The 24,643-nt window shown below is 39.4% G+C and overlaps 1 protein-coding gene across 5 annotated transcripts in view; it reads left to right on the top strand.

The window, feature by feature from the left end:
* The window catches only part of CHST9 (carbohydrate sulfotransferase 9), a 253,269-nt gene that overhangs the window by 139,603 nt on the left and 89,023 nt on the right, over window positions 1-24,643 (top strand). The gene's annotated exons all lie outside the window — the stretch shown is intronic.

Genomic DNA, 24,643 nt, shown 5'->3' with positions numbered 1-24,643 from the left:
AGGATCAAAGTATTGAAAGTAAAAAAACTGCATTTATTTCAATAAATTCTGAGTTTCATAATTCAGTCTAGCTTCTCCCTTTTCCTCTCTCCTTCCCCAAACTCATTATTCCAATCTAGTGAAGTTTACTATTGTGTTATACATGAACAAAAGCATTTATTAATAAAAGAGGGTCATTTCCTATTATCTTTTTTTAAATTTACCAATATAAATTTTAAGTTTTTTGGATGCTTATCTGTAACATTGATCACCTGGATGACAGTAGTGTATTTACTTTCATAGGAAAAATGATGTATTGTTCCCTTTCCTTTTTCATGATTTCATACAGCAGGTTTTTTTTTTTTTAATTTAAAACTCAAAATTTTCACAACGTAGGCAAGACAAATTCCTAGGATAATAGTGAAGATTTAAGGTGAGAAGAAATTAGCCCCCAAATCAGATCATGCCCTCTTTGGGGCATATTGAAAAACTGAATCACCGTTCATTCATTTATTCAACAAACACTTAGTCAAGGGCCATGCTTATTGCTTTACGGTTTGTAGATATAAATAACATTCTCCTCTTGTCTTCATTGTGTTGATAGCCCGTAAGTTGAAATAGAGATGCAGACAAATAATTTTCTCATGTAATAAGAGATGTGTTATCCTGATAAGCAAAATGCTTTGGGAACACAGAGAATAGACTGTGTTACACAGCAGGTGTAACATTTGAGCTCATTCTTAAAGAATGAATAGAATTTCTACAAGTAGAGAAAAGAAGGGCAACATTTCAAATCAGTATTAGCAAAAGTATGGAGATATGGAAGTACTGGGATTGTTCAAGAGAAACAGAGCAGACATAATTAGTTGTAGAGAGCTGAGGGGATGGGGAGTGGGATATGGTGTATATAAAGGTATATTACTAAGAAAATATGCCCTTACTTAGTGATTGGAAACAGCAATTGGAGCTCAGAGAAAGATTTGAGAGTCATCTGCAGAGAGTTGAATGTGAAGAAATGGGAGTAGATAAGACTATTCATGGACAATTGAGAGAACTTTTAGAAACACAGAATAGAATCAACTTCCTGAGATAGGAGGAGAGGAGGGGTAAAAAAAAAAAAAGATAAATTTGAAGGTGGATATAAAGAAATTTGAGGGAGTTTATGTTTAAGAGCTTCAATTTTCTTTCCACTATACTGTTGGATAAGCATGGGATGTGGAATAGGAGGACACAAGTTCAAATCCCAGCTCAGCAGCCCATGAATGATGTAACGTGGGCAGTTCACATAACCTCTCTACATTTCAGTGTTATCTTCTGTGAATACAGAGGCAATGATAACGTGTAATTCATAGGTTGGAGAACTACATAATGTATGTGAAAGCACATTCTAAGCTGTAAAGCACTCTATATTGAGAAGCAGCCTGACATAGTGGCCAGGTCACGTGCAGAGTGACCTCACTGAGCTCTTGTCTATAAAATGGGGATGATGATATACAGCATGTATGGGTTATGGAGATTATTAAAGATAAGGTATGTACAACATATTCACATAAAGGTGCTATACAGATGGGAACTGCTAGATGATTATCATCTGTGAACAGGAGCTTGTCTCAGGGAAAAAGAAAAAAATTGTAATGGGGAATGAAAAAAAGAAAGGGACATGTAAAAATGTTTTTAAGAAGAATTAAGAGCCTATTCTGAAAATATGACTTTGGATGTACAGTCATACCTATGAGCTCCAAAGCAGCCAAAATGGATGATGTGATGGTCTGGAGTTGGGGAAGATCAAAGCAAGTCCTAGGCCATTGAGGGAACAATTGAAAATGTTGGTCAATGCAGATCCCAGAAGCTTGGAGGCCTGGTACTCCAAGCCCTATACTCCAGCCTCAACACTGGGTTGGCAGGATACTGCCTGTGATCCTAAGGCTCTTGTCATTATCAAGTAAGTGAGTTGAGTTACCAAATGCCCCCAAAGTTGTATACTCTCCCATCAGCTAAGCTCCAGCCACAGGCTACTGCTCAGAGATCCACCAGACCCCTCCCTGCCCCTCCTACCCTCTCACTTTTCACCCCTGGCTCACAGTCCCTACCCCGGCCTATACCCAGCCTCTCCTTCCACTTGAGTTTTGAGGTTCTTCCCTAGCACGTGAGGCAGGAAATAAGTTTTCCACCTCCTCTGGCTAGGAAACTGGAATATGAACCAAGTAAAAAGGAGCCAGACCACATACTACTTGTCCCTCATGCCATCAGCACCAGTTCTAGACCTCAGTGCTGAATTCACTGGTTGCAGTAAGCAGGACCACACTTCCTTTCCCACACCTGGAAGTGGATTATCTCCCAGCCACTAGGATAATGGCCAGTGTCCTCTTAAAATGCTTAGTGAGCCTTGGGGACCCTGGGCGAGAGCTGTCGAGACCTATCTTGATATTTATTAAACTTACCTCAGAGGGAGATTTGAATTGCTACAGCACATCCTCAATTTGCCAAATGGCAGTAATAAAGAAAATATAGGCTATATCTTGCACATTATTGACTCCTATTTTAATTAATGTAAGGCACATTTCTCATTTGGGAACATGGGTGATTCATTCAGTCAGTAATTATTCGTTAAGGATATACTAAATTCAAGGTGCTAGCTACTACCCACGATCTTTGAAGATAACGAATATAAGCATCTTCCATGAATAATGTTTGAAACATTAGGAATACCCTGTGAAATTCAGACAAAATTCTAGGTTTCTGTGAAAATACAACTGCAGAGACTTGTTAGTGTGGTTGAGTCAATTCCAGCTCCCAGTGACCCTGTGGACAGCAGAGCAGAACCCTGCCTGGTCTTTTTGCACCATCCTCTCACCTACTGGCGCTGTAGCAGACAGTGCTCCACTGCTATTCATAAGGTTTTCATGGCCAATTTTTTCAGAATTGGGTGGCCAAGTCCTCCTTCCTAGTCTGTCTGAGTCTGGAAGCTCTGCTGAAACCATCCTTGAGAGACTCATTAGGGGCTGGGAAACACCAGAGCTTTTTCTTCTCTCTCCTCAGGCTTGGCTCCCAAAGCCTATTTTTCTGTGAATACCAACAAGGATCACACAGACTTCACCTCTAAGCACCTTCCTTCCTATACATTCCTTTCAGCCAGCAATGGTAACCTGCAGGTGTGTAGATTGTTCCAGAACGTATAACATCCTTACTCCCCACACATGGTCCTTCCCTATGTGGCATGAGCCAAGTCATGCTGAAGTGCAGCCCATCCCTGCCTCCTCCAGGATAGGAGGCCCCATGTGATGCTTCTCCTGATTTGGTTTCAGGCTGGGTATTCTCCCTCCGTGCCGCAAATGCACAGCAGCCCTTTCTTGAGTGTGCTTTAATTGCCTGCTGTCATGCCAGCCAGACCAGAACACCCTCTGCAGCTGCATTTCATTCCTACCTGGTTTGTATGCAGTCTTCATTCCAGATCTGCTAGAGGGAGCAACTCACCTCTCATTAGAAACAAACACAAACATCTTCCATCCATTTCATTTCTTCAGCCCTAACTACACCTTCCGTTTCCTCCTGGAATCGGCATGTGTCCCATTTCTGGGTTCTTTGTGTATTTTCCTCTTTACACCTCATCTCTACCCTTTATCTATCTCATAGATTTTAGCAACCCTTGGGAGACCATCTTTTGGTTTATTTCCCATTTAGTTGGAAGAACACAAGACTCGTGCTCATTCCGTAGCAAACTCAAAATTAGGAGTATGTGTGCAGCGGCATTTCATTTATATATTTTTTTCATTGTTATGTAAAAATCCTTTGCCATGTAGTGAAATGATGTTCAGGGTGGGACAGTCCCATAAATCCTTGCCAAGGGATACAAGCAAGCATACAGTCCAGATTGTAACATCACAGACTTGGGGATCTTGATAGAATGGTAAAGGCGGAGTCCAAAACTTGAATCTTCTTGCTCCAGATCCTATACTTCCGTGGGCCTCCATTTATAGAGACTGAAAAGTAATGCTTTCCTTCTATTTCATGAATGGAAGGAATTCAAAATCATTTCTTAGGGTCATTGAACTGAGAAATGTTCCTTGGATTTTCATGAAGAAAATCGTTGGGCAGGGTTTATGTCTCAGCAAAAGGGTATACACATTCAAGGATGATACCTTTTTACATATTGATAGCACACTCTCTCCTGGAGTAGAGGGCCCACCTTTCTGGAAAAGCTGCAGTGTGTCTGATTTTAAAGGCAGAGTTGCTCCCGGCCGCCACTGCAGGTGCCCATGTAGAGTCAGTCCACACAACTGGTCCTCACGCCCTAGAGCTGTGCATTTTGTAGGCGTTCTCCACGACACAGTTCCTGGAAGGGACTGTTGTTTATGTGTACCCAGTGTCCTTGTGCTGGTGCGGCTCCAAGGGAGGGAGGCAAATCTGATATTCAGGAGCACTGCATATTGCAGAGATGTGGCTTCCCTATAAATGGGGACGCCAGCCGCACACTAGGCGTGGCTCAGGGCGTTTTCTAGGGCGCACGATGCTTGTTCCTTTGTGCTCAGCTTCTCTGGGAATGAGGAGAATTGAGAAGAAGGTGCTATGGTGTTAGAATCAAGTTGGGGTTATTATTAAGGTTACAGTGTAAAGGGGGCAGTTACCCATATTATAAGTGTCCCTAGCTGACAGCCTTGCACTTGCGCATGCCTGGGACATGCTTCCCATTGTCACTCAGAGCATTCTTTTCTGTAAATACAGGATTACCAAAGCTAGTAGGAAGGGATAGTTAGAGACTTTTCTATAGCCTTCCTAAGCTTATGTAAGAATTAGGCCTTACAGATCTTATGATGAACATGGTGATATTAAAAAAAAAATGCGGGGGGCCGTCTGGGTGGCGTAGCAGTTAAGTTCAAGTGTTCTGCTTCAGCGGCCCAGGGTTCGCCAGTTCGGATCCTGGGCGTGGACCTATTCACTGCTCATCAAGCCATGCTGAGGCTGCATCCCATGTAGAACTAGAAGGACCTACAACTAGGATATACAACTATGTACTGGGGCTTTGGGGAGAATAAAGAAAAAGAGGAAGATTGGCAACAGATGTTAGTTCAGGGCCAATCTTCCTGAAAAAAAAAAAAATTGATCATGAGGAGTTTGCATTAGAACAAAAAACTGCAGCATAAACCTTCAGATTCATGGCCTAACAATCTCAACTGAAAAGCCCTCATGCTGCAGGATGAAAAACCAAAGTACTCTTTGCCAGGCTCACCTACTCTCAGAGAGACTCCAGTACCAAAACAGCTTGCAAATTCTGCACACACTAATGCTATTATGCCCAAATCCATAAAAATAATCCGTGGAGTTGTTGGGATTTTTTCTTTTGTGGGGGAAGGGGATACATTCTTGTATGGGAATAATTAACACAGAAAAAGTGGCATCCCACGGTTAGTTTAGCTGTTCTTTTAAATATTTTCCTGGTACCTAAATTACACGAACACATTATTTTAATAAGCTGACCTGCAAGTGTTTTTCCCCTTCTCATTGAGGTGCAGAGTAATCTAGAGGGTCAAGGTTTCCAATCTTTTTCTCTTGCATTAAGATGATCTGTCATTTCCATTGTGGCTACACCCAAAAGTCAATTTTTGGTCTCATTAAAGTGCCCTATAAAATAATTCAGTGGTGACGAAGATGGAATTTTTCTCAAAGTGTAACTACTCCCCTTGCTGGTGTACTGTGGCAATAACATCATCTTTGAAAACTTAATCTTGATTCAGGACTTTTTGTTTTGGGGTTTGCTTGGGGTTTTTCGGTACTTTATCATGTTTTGAACTTCACAATAAATTGAGGCTTAATCTAATGAAACTGGATAAATTAGTATTGTCATCATACATTGTAAACCAGGTATGTTAAATTCAATAGAACAAGAATTTTTTAAATGTTTCTTGTGCCTAGAAAGTAGGGAAATATTCTGAATAATGTTAGGGTTAAAGTTTTTTTTTAAATAATAGAATCTCTTAATTTTTTAAATTGAGGTACAATTTATATACAATAATTTAATGCACAGATCTTAAGTGGTCAATCCAATGGATTTTGACAATTGTATACACCCTATGTAATAGCCACTCAAAATAAGGTATTGAATCTCATATCCTAAATATTTCCCTCATGGCCCTTTATAGTCAGTTCCAATCCAGGACCTCACCACTTCCCTCCCACCCTCTCATCTCCTCCCTACTGCCCAGGCAACCACTTTCTTAATCCTAACACCATAAGTTAGTTTGGTCTATTCTTGGACTTCACCTGAATGGAATCATACAGCATATACTTTGTAAATGCTCCATTCACTTACCATAATATTTTTGAGATTGTTGGATAGTTCATTCCTTTTTATTGTTGAGTAATATTCCCTTGCATGACTAAACTACAAATTATTTATCCATTATCCTATTTTTGACATTTGCATTGTTTCTAGTTTGGGAATATTATGAATAAAACTGCTCTGAAAATTCTTCTACAAGTCTGTTTATGAATATCTGTTTTCATTCCTGTTGGATAAAGACCAAGGAGTGGAATTGCTGGGTCATAAGGTAAATGTTTACTTTTATAAGAACCTGCTCAACAGTTCACCAGCAATGGTGAAAATTCCACCTGCTCCTCATCCTCACCAACAGTGGGTATGAAATGGTATCTCTTGTGGCTTTAATTTGCATCCCTGATGGCTAGTGATGTTGATCATCTTTTTATGTGCTATTGCCCATTTGTCTGTCTTCTTTGGTGAGATGTCTGTTCAAGTTTTTTCTCATTTCTACTGGATCATTTGTCTATTGTTGATGGGAGGAGTTCTTCATATATTCTGGCTACAAGTCCTTTGTCAGATACATGTATTGTAAGTATTTTCCCAGTTTGTGGTTTGCCTATTCGTTTTATTTAAAGTGCCATTTGATGAGCTGAAATTTTTAGTTTTGAGAAAGAACAATAAGTTACTAATGGTTAATGCTTTTTAGTGTCCTAAGAAATCTTTGTTTACCCCGAGATTGTGAAGATATTCTGCTATTACTCAAAAAGTGGTGATAGCAACTTTTTTAGTTGGGAATAATAATGAGGACAGTTTTAAGGCAGATTTAGAGGATGTTTATAATGACTGAAACACAGTGCTCTCTGCATTTTTATAGATTTGTGATTACTTTTTAATTTTCAAGAGTCTCCTTGATTTATCCTCCTTTTTTTCTGAGAAATAAAAAAAATAAATCTATGTGTTTTGAGAATGGTCAGGATTGAAGTACTAGAAAAGAAAGTTCAATGTGAGCTTTGAATTTCCTGTATGATAATGCCTTTAGATAATGATCTTTAGAGTACATGTGATTTTATAGCATTATTCGTGTCCTTGAGCAATGACTGCAATTCCAGAGAGCCAGACCATGCTATTTCTATTCTTTATGCTCATCTTTGCAGCAAGAGGATGATAGCAAATTATCAGACTTTCCTAATAATATCATTTGTTGCTTACATTGATTTAATACACAAAATTTTTAATATCTTAAATATATATACAATATACATATATAAAATATTCTCATCACCCTAACTAAGGTGATACTGTAACATCACCTAGGGTTAAGAAAAGCTTTGATAATATTTATTCCTTTGATTAATATTTATTGTGCTGTAACTATGTGTTAGGCACTGGATATGCTGTGGTGAGCAAACAGACCAGGTACCAATCTCTAGGGGCTTACTCTGTAAATGAGGAGAGGTAGTCAAGTAAACAAAGATATTGCTTAGATTTCGTTAGATGCTTTGCAGGATATTACAGGGCACCATGAAAGACAGTAACAGGGACTACCTCTTTTAGGGAGGGCTGTCTGAGCAGGTGACATCCAATCAGAGACTTGGGTTGAGAGGGACCCAGCCATATAGCAAGTGGGAGAAGAGCAGTCAGTGCAGGAGGAGCAGCAGAGGTGACAGCCTTGGGCAGGTGAGAGCCAGTGTGATCTAGGCTGGGGTGGTAGGGTGCAGTGAGCAGAGGAGAGAGACGGGGTAAGCTGAGGTACGAGAGAGAGGTAGCAGTAAGATCATTGAAAGACCCTATTGGCCATAGTCAGGAGTTAAGTTGATGAAGACTATCCTACCTTTCAGGACCTTAAAGCAAAGCCCATATTCCTCACAAAATAAGCATGACATGTTTATAGCTAGAATAGGGATATTAATTAATACTTTTTTTGTAGTCCCTGAAGGGTAGCTTATATTTATAAGTGATGACTGATAGCATGTGGCCTAGGATGACTGGGGTCACTCACTAGTGTTCATTGAACAGAATTCTCAAGCCACGAGGTCCATAGGAGTGTGAGGCAGAGAGGGGGATGCTGACCAGAAGGATCTGGATTTAGAACCCACGTAAGGAACATGAGATGCCTGTGCATGGACATACTGAAGACGTAGGGAGAAGGCCAAGAGTCAGAGGATTAGGTTGAGGCAAAGTCTTGAAATAATGTCCAAGACTTAGGATGAGACCATGTGAGGGACACCAAATCTCACATACTCCAAGTGGTTATAGATCATTCTCAGGCAGATAATGTGGACTGAACAGAGAGAAACTGGAAGCAGGGAATTCCACTAAAAAGACTTTAAAAGAGTTCATGTAAATTATGCTGAGTGGTAAGGAAAGGAAGGCATAAAGCGAAGAATTGTTGTTGTACAGAGACTTCTACCAGTTGTTCAGGTTTGCTGATTAATTTTCAAAACCAGCCTAGTCTACTGGGGTATAGGAGCCCCTACATGACTCTCTCTGTGACTTGAACTTATTTCCACTCATTAGGACATGTGGACAAAATGTGTTAGCAGGTATCCCTCCCCATAGAGTCTTCAAGAGAGGCAGGGGTGTGGCTGGAAGCTACCAACACGGCTCCGGGCAAGCAGGTGAATGAGCTGGGCACAGGGTCAAAGTCAGCGTCCTCTGCCTGCCTCCATGGCCCTACCACTGGCTGGGCAGCATTAGCCCTTCCTCTTCTCAAATAAGCATTTCCCTCACCCTCTCCCAAGAGTACACAGGGCCTGCACAGAAATATACACAACTCCCTCTCTGGGGATCATTTAAACTTGGGAAAATAAAAGTATGTTTGTCCCATACTGAAGAGACTGGAACCCTTTGAAAGAAAGAGGTCAGAATGACTAAATATAGGGCATAAAATACCAGAAAGGTGAGCTTGCAGAAAACCCAAAATGCAACGGTTATAAAAATGTCTTAGCAGGAAAGTCAAGGAATTAAAAAAAAAATTTTTTTTTGAGGTTTAGGGTCAAGTTGGATATCTGCAAATGTCAAGAAATAAAACCTAGTTTTCGGGAGAGGCTCAGATGGAAGTAAATATTCAGGAACAAGTAACTTCATAGCAGGGAGACAAAAGACTAGATGTAGAGATAAATGCGTAAGGGATGAAGGGCAGAGTCCTTGGTAATGCACACAGTAAGGATTAATAAAGAAATAAATTTTTAAAGTGGAAAAGAGAGACACTGAAAGAATGGTGAAAACTAGAAAAGCAAGAAAGAAGAGCATCACAGAAATAAAGATCAAGGGCTGGCCCCGTGGCTTAGCGGTTAAGTGCGCACGCTCCGCTGCTGGCGGCCCGGGTTCGGATCCGGGCGCGCACGGAGGAACCGCTTCTCTGGCCATGCTGGGGCCGTGTCCCACATACAGCAACTAGAAGGATGTGCAACCTTGACATACAACTATCTACTGGGGCTTTGGGGGAAAAATAAATTAATTAATTAAGAAAAAAAGAAAGATAGATCAAGAAAGTGTCTAGAATGTGTTATTAATAGTGTTTACTACAATTGAGAAATCTAAGATTTAAAACAGGAAAAGTTCCCTCCTGGTTTTTATAATGTGTATGCAGAAAATATTTTTCAATCAATCACTGTTTGATTTAAAATTTTTTTCAATAAATGGACTGTATTTCTTACATAAAGCCTCTAGTTCTTGATTCATTGCTTTTGAAATCTAGAAGAAAATCTATAGATAAGCTCAGTTGTTTTGTAACAGAGTAGTTTTAGGGGCTGTTTTACAATACTAAATATATTTTTGTTGAGTTAGTTGCAAAAACATTAGTTTTAAAAGATCTCTGATTCTTCAAAAAACTTTCCGTTCATCGTATTAGATATGTTTTCATACCTCCTAAGGCTAAATTTGGCTAGTTGATATCACTGTGGAATTGGAACATGGGAACATAGAACTAATTTCCTCATTTGACTTTTAAATTAGTTTTTTTGTGTGTGTTAACTAAAATTGAAATGTTTCAATTATGAGTAATGCCAAGATGAACTGGTACACTCCACTGACTTTAATGAAGTGCACATGTTCTTGCAGGCTTGTGAATGATGGCATGGGAGTGCAGTCTTTGAGTCTTATTATTTAATATTTGCTGCACTCACATATTTTATTTATTATACTACTTACCACAGTCATAGCTTTTTCATTTTATGAACACAGTTGAACTTAAAACTGTTGTTTCATCAACTTTTCCAAGGGTTTGACATTACCAAGGGTGTGCCTGACCTATTTTTACATAAAAGCAAGAGCTGACAACCAATTTATTAAATTCCAATAGCTAACATTTACTACATGACTATCATTTAAAAGGCGCTATGCTGGGAGATTAATTTTCAAGGAATAAAAAAATCATCTAGGTAATTGAAACTTTAAAATAAAATTTTTAGTCTTCAGTGATCATAATAAAATATGTATAATAAATACTAACCAACACTTGCTGCTAATATATGCAAAAAAGTGGAGCAACTAGGAAAATTCTGAATAATGACATTAATTGCACAATACCTTGGATAAGGCTCTTTGCTAATTTTTTTAAACCAAGGAGTCCTTCTTGAGTCCTTCTTGAGTCCTTCTTGAGTCTTGAGAAGAATGAAATATGCTCAGATACTTATAAGTGTATTTAAATTTCGCGTCATATATCCAGGGCTTAAAGCTCAAGCTGTGTGGGGCCGGCCCCGTGGCTTAGTGGTTAAGTGCGCACGCTCCGCTGCTGGCGGCCCGGGTTCAGATCCCGGGCGCGCACTGACGCACCGCTTCTCGGGCCATGCTGAGGCCACGTCCCACGTACAGCAAGTAGAAGGATGTGCAACTATGACATACAACTATCTACTGAGGCTTAAGGGAAAAAAAATGAGGAGGATTGGCAATAGATGTTAGCTCAGGGCCAGTCTTCCTCAGCAAAAAGAGGAGGATTGGCATGGATGTTAGCTTAGGGCTGATCTCCCTCACAAAAAAAAAAGCTCAAGCTGTGGTTTTCTTGTTTGATTGTTTTTGGTAATTTTTTCATGCCAAACAAGTAGTCAAATTATAAAAGTATATTTAAATTAACAACTGTTCGCTCAATATTAGATGATTAAACAACTTAATAATTCATGAATGTACTAATGTGTGTTAAAGAGCTTTGAAATGAACAGTAGATTCAGCATGTGTAACATGCTCTGAAAATCAGCTATTGCACAGACTTGGCAAGTGTTGTACCCTGCACCAATGCATGGAATGAGAAATTATGACCATCACTTTACTTGTTGCTATTGGATACATTACATGTCTCGTGAAAGTCCTTACTAGTTGAATCATACAGTCCTTTATTTCATAAATGACAGAGTTTAAGTGGCCCTGCCCAAGCTCATACAGTAAGTGAAATAATTAGATCTAGAAGCCAGGACTCCAGTTTCCTGGCTTGATGGAGGTGTATTACAGAGGTAACATATATACTACAGGGGTAGCCTAGCATCTTGCACAGTGGAAAGTTCCGTGGGCACATAATCTAATTTAATATCCAGTTTCATAGTCTGCAATTCTTTGACAGATAGCCGCTAGCTACAATTTTTAGCTTCCATGCCCAAAATGGTTGAAGGTAAAGATTATTTAACATTGCACCTTTTTACTTTGGATTCTGAACTTGGAAAATATATGTCCTGGACTAGAGTTCTAAGTCCATTATTACGTCCTCTCTGTGTGATCTGGGGAATCTCACTTTACCACTCTGAGCTCCAGGCTTCTGTTTTTGTTTTGTTTGTTTGTTTGTTCTTTCCATTTCCATGCCAAAGAGCTCTGTAAAGTTAAAGAACTACATAAAGTACAAGTAACAAATATGAATTCGTTTATGTATTTGTTGGTTTGGGGGCTTAGTTGCCTGCCAGTGTCCTCAGAGGCTGGGAAGATGCATGCACCCTCTTCCCCCAGCAACCTGTAGAAAGGCTTGGGCCCAGGCACAGCTACATACACGTGGGTCTGTGCACCAAGAGAGGTGGAGCACACCCCCTTTTATAGCTTCACCCTTCTAAAGGGCAAAGGCAAGAGTGGCCTTGCCGGCAGAAGGCAAACAATCTAAACTTAGGAACCAGTGTGCAGCAAATTGTCTGGAAATGCCAGCTGCTAACACCTGCCAGGCTTTTGGGAATTTAGGTCCATGAACTTCTCCTAATGAGGGGGCATGTGGAGCAGAAGCCATGAGTCCGGCTCATCACCTGGCAACCCAAAGAGACCTTCTGGGTCACTCACTGGACGAGCCTATTTGTCTCCCCAAGACTGACAATTTGGAAACATTTAAATAACAGAAATAGAAACAATAGACAGTGACTTCAGCCATGCAAGTTAAAATGCACCCCAAGTTTACTTCTTTGTCTTTCTGCTTAAAGACTCTCCCTTGTCCGTTTCTACTCCACCACTGGGCTCTATCTCTCACGCCCTCGCCTGGGTGGCTGTGCTCATCTTCTGGTTGAATTTCCTAATTCTGGCGCCTCCACTCCACTACCCTCCAGCTTGCCCCTCCTAGATGAGTGTTACACAGAGCTGCCCTTGTCGTGTTCACTCTCTGCCTGACTATGGCTCTCAAGGTACCATAATCAGGCCCTGGCTTTCCAATTCTGTCCATCCCTCCCTTTCACTCACACCAGACTTCTCATGGCCCCGCATTCCCAACCCTATGAACCTTTTAAGCGTGTTTGTGCTACACCAATAAAGCACTCTCTGCCCTGTGTGTTCTCTGACATAAGACACAGGTCCTATCACTTTGGCGGTAGGTTTCCGTACAGCCTTCCTGATTATTGCAGTTCACACTGATCACTCATTTATCCACACTCATGCTACATTAGTTATTAAATGCTGAACGGTTTGGAATTTAATTGTCCCACGTCATTCAGCTTCCTGTCTTCCTGGGTGAGTCAAGAGACTGTACCGTGAACTTCTGTTGTATCATTCCCTACCCTTCCCACGTCAGATGCTTCCCACATCAGATGCTTAATAACTGCCTGCTCTGGATTCATTGCTTGACCACAGATAAGTTCACCTGGCTGAAAAATGGACGATGTTTAGGTCTATCTTGTTTTTTTCCACCATCAGCCTTCCTTCTGTGGCTTCGTGCTTGATCTTGGCTCCCTTTCCCTCCCTTGGGCATTACAATTTGGACTCTGGAATCTGATAGAACTGAGCTCAAGCCCTGGCCCATTGTAGGACCTTGGGCAAGTTCTTTAACCTCTCCAAGCCTCAGTTCCTCTATAACATGACGATGTACTAAGAGTTGTGGGGGGTTTTTTGGGAGGAAGGCTGTTTTGTTTTGTTTGATGGGTGTGTTGACCATTCTGTAATACATGTAGAGAAGTGTTTAAAGATACGTATACAAAAGGTGTTTTAAGAGTGCTGCTTGTGCACCGTGTCGAGAACTTGTGTTATTTCAGGGAATGGATGTGTTGTAGATGAGAAACCTGAGGTTCAGAGGAATTACGTTTCTTGTCCTCAGCCCCATAGGTAGTAGGTGTGGAGTTGGGATACAAACCTAAGGCTGTGGGGCCCCAAACCTCACACTCCTCTCATTCCACATGCCCTTTCTCTGTGCCCGTGGAACATAGGATCACTCCAGGTGATCGTAAGAGAATGTCTGTGTTGAAAGACTCTTACAATTATGTCAACTCATGTAACATTCATATGGTCAGTAACTTACATTAGTCGTGTGCACACGGAGAGAGGGACTTCTTTCTCCATATCTCACTAATACAATGATAACCTGAAAGAGGACAGTTGAAGTGAGAAAAAACATTATAGACCATGAGAGGTGACATCACTTAAATCCCTGGGCTAAAAGCCAAGGATACTAGGTCGGGCTTTCAGCTGTCAAGTATCATTTTGTAATCATAGATAAATTTACTCCATATGAAAAGGAAAAATTATCTATCTCCAGGTATGTTATAAATGAAATTGATTACTGAGTATGGTATAATCATGTTTAAGTAAAGAACCTAGCAGCCATAGAAATATCTATGACTAAAACATATAAGCTTGCACAGAGTCTGAGGTTAAAGGGTGATATAAATGAAAACAATAAAAGTATTACTTTGTTACTTTTGCTGGTTTAGTTTGGAAACTATGCTTTCAGGTTTCACTTCTGAGGCTTGTGGTACTAAGTGTGTATTTCTGATGCAACCCAAAGTAAGTTTCCATGGATTTGATTCTACCAGAGGCAAAAAGAAAGGAAAAGGAAAACAATGGAGATGACAGAATGCTTTTGCGCAATTCAATAATATGAAAGAACTTCAGAAGTTGCATTTCAGAAGATACCTTTTTAAAAGTATTTGATGGTACCCTTTTCAGCAGAGCCACAGAATAATAAAAGCTTATTTAATTTAATTTTCCACTCCATTACTCCCCAAAGTGCAGGACCAAGTGAAGCAATCCCCTCACAGATTGCATGCCACATGTCAGAAATTTATTACCATACTCACTGGCATTATTTCACCCATTTTTCTGTAATCTTTTAATTGTAAACTGAAGGAAGGGAAATTATACTAAAACCTAGATCCTGAGCAACAAATTCAAATTATCCAGCATTCTTTAAGCAGTAATGCATGCAGAATGCCATGCTAGAGCCTGTGGGCAAAGAAAAAGATGAATGTGCAAACTCCTTGCCTCTCCTAGGAGTTAGTTCTGTACTCTGTTCACAGAAGACCGAGGCCACCAATTCACGGAATGGGCTCCTCGGGCCACACGCTAAACCATTGTAAGTTTCTCGTCCATAAAATGGAGTGCGGTCCAGGCTGGCGGGAAGATTAAATAGTCTCTCAGATCCTTTTCAACATTAAAGTCTTGAGATTCTATGACTGAATCAGAGTTATACACAAATACACATATACACAAATTGCAATAAAATGTTAAATAGAACCCAACATGGCCTCCTTTCTTCTTCGAGTCCTTGATATTTAGAGCAAAAAGCCTAGCCAAAATATAGAGGTATGTTTCTGTATGTAGGAGAGAGACTCGCATAGGAAGAGAGGGAGGAAGCTCTTGCAAGTGACTCCTTTGGTTTCCAATTTGTAGTTTCAGTATTTTTGACAAAGCAAAGGAAAAAACAAAACAAGAAAACCAGGAGCCTACCACAACCCTATGTCTCAGGATTGAAGGGCCACTGAAGATCAACTCTCTTCATAGTGGCGCAAAAGACACAATTAGAAATACTGATATTATGGACTACTTCCTATGAGCGCAGGACTGTGCTGGATGGTACAGGAATAAGAGAGCAGAGAAGGAAAGAAGGGAAAAAATAGATACGGGAGAACAAGTTAGGGGGCAACTGAATGAAGGCGTGCCTCCTGGCCTCGCAAAGGACTTGTTTCACACTTTTATTTACAATTAATTTTCACTTTTTGCAATTAAGTGTTTTCCATTTAAAGAAACTTATGCTAAAAACATTGTTTCAAGCAGAAAGATTTATTAAGTAATGGAGAATTACAAATTATGCAAAGAACTACATTTAAAGTGATTGATCTTAATATAGCATATTTAAGAGGCGGGTATAATGCTTTTATTTTTCAGTCTGATATACTCCAATTTCTGACTAATTGTTGTTGCAAAAGGACCACTTGATCATTCCAAAATTATTCTCTAGTTAGGTCATTCTCTGAAATAACCATTTCACACCTCCTCTGGTCATTCTTTGGAATAACCATTTCATACCTCCTCTGGTTTGAAATTTCACCCTCCAAGCCCCATCTTCCACACCACTCCTCCTCAGCGGAGGACTTTGCTTTGTGTTTCAGAGAAGTTAACAGAAGCCACCCGCTGAGAACTATCTCAAATACCTACACCAAATCCGTAAGCCACTTTGCTCTTGTTCCCATCCTCCCCTCCCCCTCTCACAATGGAGGAAGTGGACCCTCCTGCCATCAGTGGTGAGTTCCCCCTGTGCTCTGGGTCCCTTCTGTTGTGTCCTCCCATGGACCTCCCTGAATGGGTTATTCGCTTTTTCTCCAGGATCTTAAACCTCTTCCTCTCTATGGCTGCTTTCTATAAGTATTCACAGTGCTCTATTTCCTTCTTTAAAAAAAAAAAATCCTCCCTGAATCCTGTATTCTCTTCCAACTACAGCTCTTTCCCCATCTCAAAAGTTATCTGCATCCTTCCCCATCCCCCACACATACACTTCCTGTCGACACCAATGTGGCTTCTGCCCCAGCCACTCCACTGGCTTGCTCTTGCTAATGATCTCCATCTGAGTTGTTAAGTTGAAAGTTGTTAAATGTACTTCATGGTACATCTGACTTGACGTGTCTTCATCTCATTACTCTGTCTTTGAAAAGTTTTCCTCCTCCCTCTCTGACAGTTCCTGCTCCATCCCTTTGAGGAGCTGTTTTCTTCCATCTCAGTTTTACACATTAGATTCTTTTTAGCTTGGCCATGAGTCCACTTTGCTTTGTAATCTACACTCTTCCCTAGTGATTTCACCCACTGGTATAAACTAGCCTCTCTTCTCTACTTGCTCTCCTCAGAACATCAGAGCCGTATCACCAAGTGCCTATTGGTATGCCATTACTGTATCCCCCTCAAACCTGCCCCTCCTCCAGCATCCCTCATCTCAGGAAATGTCACCTAATTGCTCCTGCTGGAGGCTTGACACTTTCCCTCTTCTTTAGCTCACATAGTCAATTACCAAGTCCTATCCATTTTTCCTCCAAAGTATGTATCATGCTGTCTCTTTCCGTGCTTCTCCACCCACCACCATTTCTCACTAGCTATGCAGACAGCCTGCTAACTGCTCTCCCTCTGTCCGCTCTGGCTCCTCTCTATTTCATTGTGCGTATCACAGCCAGAATGAATTTTGCCAAATGCAGATCTGAGTGTCTCTTGAAATGTTTGAAATGTTTCAGAGACTTCCTATCATCCTTAGAGTAAAATGCAAGCTCCTTTACATGATCTTATGTGATTTGCTCTTCCCCTATTTACCTTTGTCTCCCTGCTTCCCATTGCTCTCGTCTGACCCCTTCGCCCTGCTGTTGTACTGAGCTTCTTCTCTCAGCGTGTTGTTGATCACAGAGTCTCCTTCCTGGCCATGTGTTGTTCTTTGTCTGAAATTCTCTCCCCATCTCATTCCACCCATCCCTCTCCACCTCCATACTTTGCCTTGGGGTTCAGATTAAATATCACTTCCTCCAGAAAGTTCTCTAGTCTTTCCAGCTCTTCTTGACCATGTTTACTCTCTCTGCTCTTTGCCAACACCCTCTACTTCATCCTATCAGTTACGACAAATGTAATTATATAATTATTTGGGTAATTTTGTTTGACATACCTTCCCAGCCAGACTATATTCATCCCTGAGTCTCCATCAGCTAGCATATTTCCTAATACATAGTAGGTCTCAAAAATTTTTGTTGAATGAATGAATGAATAAATGATGAAGCTTCTCTTTTTTCTTTCTCTCTTTTAAAATCTTCTTTCCAGCCACACCAAGTCTACCTTATATAGGTTTCCCATCTTGTAGGGAAAAATCTGAGTGAAAGTAGAAACAGCTTTGGTTCTGTTTTTGTCCTAGTCTTAACCCATTCTCTCTGAGACTGTTTGTTCTCCGCTTTTTTTAAGAGAATAATAAATAATACAGGTGTAACTTAAAACCATTAATACATTGCATTATTCTCACAGTTAATGTCAAAGGGCTTTACTTCCATTTGTTTAAATACTCAGTGGCTTACATGAGTTAGTCCCAGGTCTCATAACTGATACTTCAACGGACTGTTTCTCTATAGTGGTGCCCTTCTTGGGTTCTCTTGGTCCAAGTTTTCCTTTTGACAGATGTGGTACAGACTGAGAAGTTTGTATTCAATATTATAAATGTGAACTTTGACCTCATTCATCTTCTACTTTTTAAAGTTCTATTTTAAACACGTTTTTAGTTGTAGGTAGCTGAAAGCACATCTCAGTAACCTAGATACCTCTACCCACAGTAGAATTTTGATATTTCTACTTCTGATTCACCTGGCTTTATGGGATTAGTGACTCCCAAAATAAATAGATGTATAGATGTGTTATCTTTGCAATAATGATGGGTTTTTTCATATGTCCACACCCATTCATATTACCCCTTCTGTATTTAACAGGATACATGTTATTTAACAGGATACATGTACAAGGCAACATGGTCAGAAGTATAGCCAATCATCACAGAACAAAACAAAACAAACTGGCCTACATCAAAACAGAACCTAAACTGTGGCCTCTGGAATACTGTGTTTTGATCAAATGAACCAAACACAAAAATATATACACACAATTAGTAGTATGTAGCCAGAGAATCATTCATTTATTCATTTATCTAGCCATAATTTATAGAAGGCCAACTATTTGGCAAGCATTGTGTATTTAATAAACAAAAAATTTATATAAATAGTTTTCTTTTTTAAATTAGCACCATATTTTGGGTGAATCAAGTACGGTATCAATGTGTGATTAAATCAAAGGGATAGTCAGGTCTAGAGTGTCCAAGAAGAGTAATTTGAGTCTGCCGAGGTTCCATCATCTCTCAAAAGCAAGGTCAGACTTAGATGAAGGAAGCCTGTGCCTTCTTTTTTGAGAAGGCGCCCATATTCACACTATTCTCTGATGCCCAAAGTACTCTTTAACAGGAGGCAGCCATTTCATGACATGATTGACGGGAATAATTAGCACAGAGGTGACATACTGTCAACAATTCATATTTTGGTGCAAGAGACTAAAATCAATTTCTCCACTAAGGAGACTTTGGTACCAACGTAGGGAATGTGCGTGTTGGACTTGGAATTTTAAGAGGTTGAGGTAAGCCTCATGGCATAAATGGGAATGCGCGGGCACACACACATACACACGCACGCACACAGTGAGGACTGGAGTATTGAAAACATACTGGGCCCTCTTGCCTACTTCCAGGCTATGCTTGATATTGTCTTAAGTTCACTGACTCAGGATTTCTGCTCATTCACTAGTGTCCTGTTTACCAGCACTGAAGCTGTTCAGGCAACCTTGCCTTGCTGGTGTGACTTGGTCCACATCAGTGAGATTAGACCATTCTATGCACCTTTTTACGTGACGGGTTAAACAGAAGTAATTCCTAACATTGCAGCAATCCCAGGAAGACTGAGAAGTAATCACATAAATCATTTGAATCAGGAAAGGGGGCTGGAGGAGATGACAAATTTTGGTACAAAATAACAGATCTGCAACTGGAAATGGGAAATAGTTTTCAGAAACAATTATTACAGCTATATATGGGACACACTAGGATGCAATGAGGGTAAAGAAGTACAGATCTCTGAATATCTCAACCATACTTGATATGAAGTGAATGAAAATTAAAAGATAAAATAGGCCAAACAGAATTACAATAAAAATTTATATGGCAGGGAATACTATTTTAAACTCACTTCATGATCCCATGCATTGCTAGAGGTTTTCAGAACAATGAAAGTACTTACTTGCCCCAAATTCATTGAAATTGGTTGAGTTCTGTGAATATAACATACCCTCCCCATGCCTGGGGTGTAAATTTTTGAGATCTCTGAAAATAGATTCATCAATGAGCATTTGATCCTGACCAAATAAATAAATAAGAAAATTTAATAAAGCCTAGAGCAGCTAAGCTCCTTCTCTTCAGGGCACTGGCTAAAGTCTATTATTCTGATTACATCAGAGGGAATATTCCAATTGCATACTGATCCTTTTAACTGCATGCTAATCAGTTTTCCGTTTAACTAGGTCTGTAAATAGGTGATGGAAATAGGACTAGGGCAGTATTGGGCGTGGAAGTGAAGAAAACCAGAAATATTTGAAGCTAAAAATTCTGAATACAAGAATTAGAAGCAATTCCTTCTATGCAGCTGTAGAAATATAAATAAACATCAAGTGTAACTGACCTGGGTTCTTATTCAAGATCAGTTCCTAACCCAGTGGTCCCGAACATTGTTCCCATCCCAGAAGTGGCTAAGGAATTCAATACGCTTCTGTCAGTAATAGTGTCTTGGAGCCTGCAAATGCAGAACTATTCTATTCTTAAGCATCTCATGCCCCTGGAGGAGTGTGGGGAAATCTAGGACAATCCTTCTCCCCAGGAGATTTTGATACCTCCCCTGGAGGGCTGTCCCTTCCCCCATTGAGACCAATTGATGTAACCCTTCTGTGCCTTAGTTTCCTCATTGATAAAATGAGGATGATATCTTCAAGAATCTGTAAATGTATAAAGGGATATACAAAGAAAAGTTTTAATATCTCCTATTTGCATTTTTTATTCAGACAATTTGTTAGATATGGTACAACAGAACTGGATTTGTTAAATGTTCTAGTTAAGCTCTTAAGAACTTAGATTCTAAACAGAATCTAAAAATAGCATTGATTAGAAGTAAGCAAGGTCCCCAGTCTGTTTAAAGGTCATTGTGACTCTGCTTCAGAGTACTGAGTTTTTTCTACCAAATTTTTTTAAGAGAGAAGAAAAAGGCACACGGTTGGCCTATATTGATTATTGGGCTGTACCTCGTAATAACTATCATGTATTAAGCCCTAAATATATGGAGATATGCTGCTGAGAGCTTAACATGTAATATCTTATTTAATCCTCCACAACAGTCTTTTATTATTATTCCCATTTTACAGATATAAAACTGACACTTAAAGAAATTACATAGCATGCCCTGTATCCCGCAAAAAGTTACTAAGTCAATATTTCAGACTAAATTTTTATGATTGCAATATTTTTCCTCTTAGCTACCTGCTAAGTTTATAGGAATAGTAGAAGTAATCAGGAGAAATCATAACCGGAAAAGAGTTGAGGAGTGGCATGTCGTTCTTCATGGCTGTGCTGCTGTTTTATTGTTTCACAAGATAAATGAAAAGAAGTTGTTGGGAATCCAACTCTTAACAAAACTTAACAGAAGAGGAGGATATGAGTGATCACATTCCCAAATAGTTTATTTTGTAATCATATAACTAAGGGAAATCTGTTCTTATAATAAGGGACTACCGATTTTTCCAATTATAAATTAATTTATAAAGAATAATAGTAACTCACTGTTATAGTGTCCTAGACCTACTCAAGAAACTTTCCTCTCTGCCTGATTAAAATAAGTTGGTAATAATTGATAACAAGTTGGATGCTTTGTCCCTGAGACGGCCACATTTGTCCTAGGAAAAGGAAACATTTGGAACAAAATTACTGTGAAAGAGATTTTGAAATTGGACCTTGTCACTAGGGGGCACTTAGGGATATAAAATCAGCGTTGCCAAAAGTACTCTGAAAAAGAACAATTACTGACATTTGTCTTTTCAAGGGAGGAAAAAATATCTGATTAAAGACATAAGAATTCAGGACATCTTCTGATGGACTATTTTTAGGTGCCAAGTTGGTTAGAGAAAAAGTATTTAAAATGGGCACCGTTTTGAAGTCAGATGTCCTGTCCTCTCTCCTTCTGTCTTTCACCACTGGAAGTGTAATGTTAAGGGAAAAAATAATAATAAAAAAGAAAGAACAGTGGGGACAAAAACCTTCGTCTTGCTCAGTCCCTTTCATTGCTTCCTCTTGGTCCTTCCTTTTATCTTGCCCGAGGACGTTCGTCCTCCCCACTCTGTTGCTCAGTTATTTGGTCTTCATTTTTACAGGCCTCTTTCATTTCATTTTTCCTCCCATTATGCCTAGCTTTGTTCTTCCGCTTTATTGTTCATCATCGTTTTCATTAGCTGTGAGATTGTGTTCTAGTTTGCTTTTTATTCCTATCTTGTAGAGTTGTATTTTTTTTCCTCTTTTTCAGACACTTGTATCCCTATTTCTTTAAGAAATCAATAAAATGTGTTTCCAGGATCTGTTTTACCTAAACTTGATGGTAATAGACAACGTGTTATCTGAAGCAGGAAAAGAATAGTTTCTCACACTGATCAAGTAAATGGGAGCAAAAAACACATTCTTACGTTATAGTTTCTTACACACACAAGCAGAAAAACCTGTTTCGTGGCATGTATACAGGAGTATACAGATTGAAAAGTGAAAGGTGTGGCCAAAAAAAGCTTGTTTTTGTCCACATGACACCAAACAACCAGTTTAATTTGATTTTTTCTTTTCCAAATTCACCATTTCTTTTGGTTGTCATGTGAAGAGGCTATAAACTACATAAAATCATGAAGTGCTGTGTTTAGGGGATATCAGATATCTCAGCAACAACTTAGAGCAAAGATGGGAGACCTTCAATTGCCCTATTCCTTAATGTGAAGGGAAAAAAATCTATGCACCCTATCTGCGGAAATTACCCTGCAGTTATAATTAAGAAAATAATTGCAAGCACAATTTACCAGGTCCATGCCCATCATTTCATCCTGTAAATTGAAACATTTCACCCACCGACCTAGTTTGTGAGCTTTGGGCTAACCTCCCATGAGTGGTAGATCTAGGTCTTCTTGAATAATGAAATGATGGTCTGGGACTGGGAATCATGAATTTGGTTCCTCGTTCCCCTGACTCACCATGTGGTCATGGGAAAGTCTATACAATATCAATTTTTCTGGTAGGAAAATGATTAGTATAATTGTTATGTAGATTACTCTAGAGCTTTGATTTCAATAAGCCACTCTTAGCACCCAACTCTGCCCTCAACCTTTAAATAAACTTTTTATTCACACAAACAACAAATATTATTTCCAATGCCAGTTTTCACAAAATTATTATTTCAAAATTATTTTTAGGATATGTTAATTTTTGTACTTATTAAAGCTGAAACAAATCATAAGACATCCATCCACTTAGTCAACCCACATAGTTGAGTTATAGTAAATAAATTAATTTTAGTTTTAGTTTTTTGACTTAGTAAATGATTTTTATTTTTCTACATTTTTGCCATTTGACTTTTCTTCTCACCTGGTACTACTCCACTGACTTAACTTCACATTTTATAAATTTATTTACACAATCATTAATATTGTGTAATTCCTTAACACTTCTGCTAGGAAGATAGAACACTGGCTTTTCTTGCGCCCTGTAATATACTGCATTTCTATATCACGTCCACTTCCTGGCTTCTAGGAATGCCAAGATGGTCCATGAGTGCAAAGAGCTCAGTTTTTGTAGCAGGAGCCTATAAACAAACTATCCTAATGCAGGACACTGACATGTGCTATAATATGTTCAACAACAGCAGAGGCTAACGCTTTATTCAACAGAGCAGTGATTTCATCATGGGCCAGAGACCCTCCTAGTTAGAATTTTTGGAAGTTAATAAGGACATTTTTTTGTTGTCACAAAAATTGGCCGTCGCTGGCGTTTAGTGGATTAGAGCCAATACTGTGAGACATCCTTCAACGCACAGGTCAGTTCTGCCCAACAAAGAACTGACCTCAGTTGCACGTGGCTTTCTTTTTTTTTTTTTTTTTAGTTTTAATTTTTTGTTTATTGCAGTAACATTGGTTTATGACATTATAAAAATTTCAGGTGTACATCATTGTACTTCTATTTCTGCATAGATTACATCATGTTCACCACCAAAATACTAATTACAACCCATCACCACACACATGTACTGAATTATCCCTTTCACCCTCCTCCCTCCCCCCTTCCCCTCTGGTAACCACCAATCCAATCTCTGTCCCTATGATGTGGAGAGAAGGGAACTCTCATACACTGCTGGTGGGAGTGCAAACTGGTGCAGCCACTATGGAAAACAGTATGGAGATTCCTCAAAAAATCAAGGATAGAACTACCATATGATCCAGCTATTCCACTGTTGGGTATTTATCCAAAGAACTTGAAAACACCAATTTGTAAAGGTACATGCACCCCTGTGTTCATTGCAGCGTTATTCACAATAGCCAAGACTTGGAAGCAACCTAAGTGCCCATCAAGGGACGAATGGATAAAGAAGCTGTGGTATATATACACAATGCACGTGGCTTTCTAAAATCCTAGCAGACATTCTTGCAATCAGGCTTATAATTAGGTGATCCTAGACCTTCACTCTATTTGAGATATAAACACAAAGAAATTGTTGCTATTAGAGAAATTAGAGATACTAAATTTTCCAGAAAGTAATTACCCTATAAACCAAGGGAAAACTGTTTTTATTTTGTTCACAAATTGACCCAGAATTATTTGTTTGAAAAATTATGTCGCCAACTGCTGGTCTGGGCATTTGGAACACTCATCCATAGTCTGTATCGGTCTGGGACCATTGCTAGTACATTCAGTGTTCTAGATGTAGGTTCAGGCCTCTTACTACTTCCTTATGCCTTTTCGGTAGTCTTACCTAGGAACTTATATATTGAAGTTAATATTGTTTTATTAAAAATTTTTGCCCTTTAGTTCTCTTTTGTTATAATTAGGACATTTAATTGACTTTTTAAAATTATGTGTGTATGTAAGTTTTAACATCTATGCATTTCATTTCAGGATAGCTG

Source organism: Ceratotherium simum, chromosome 14 (assembly GCF_057802395.1).
Source record: "Ceratotherium simum simum isolate JZ-2026a chromosome 14, ASM5780239v1, whole genome shotgun sequence".
In the NCBI taxonomy this organism is placed as follows: Eukaryota; Metazoa; Chordata; class Mammalia; order Perissodactyla; family Rhinocerotidae; genus Ceratotherium; species Ceratotherium simum.
The sequence above is the reverse complement of the archived record's forward strand: the minus strand, read 5'-3'. Positions and strand labels throughout refer to the sequence as shown.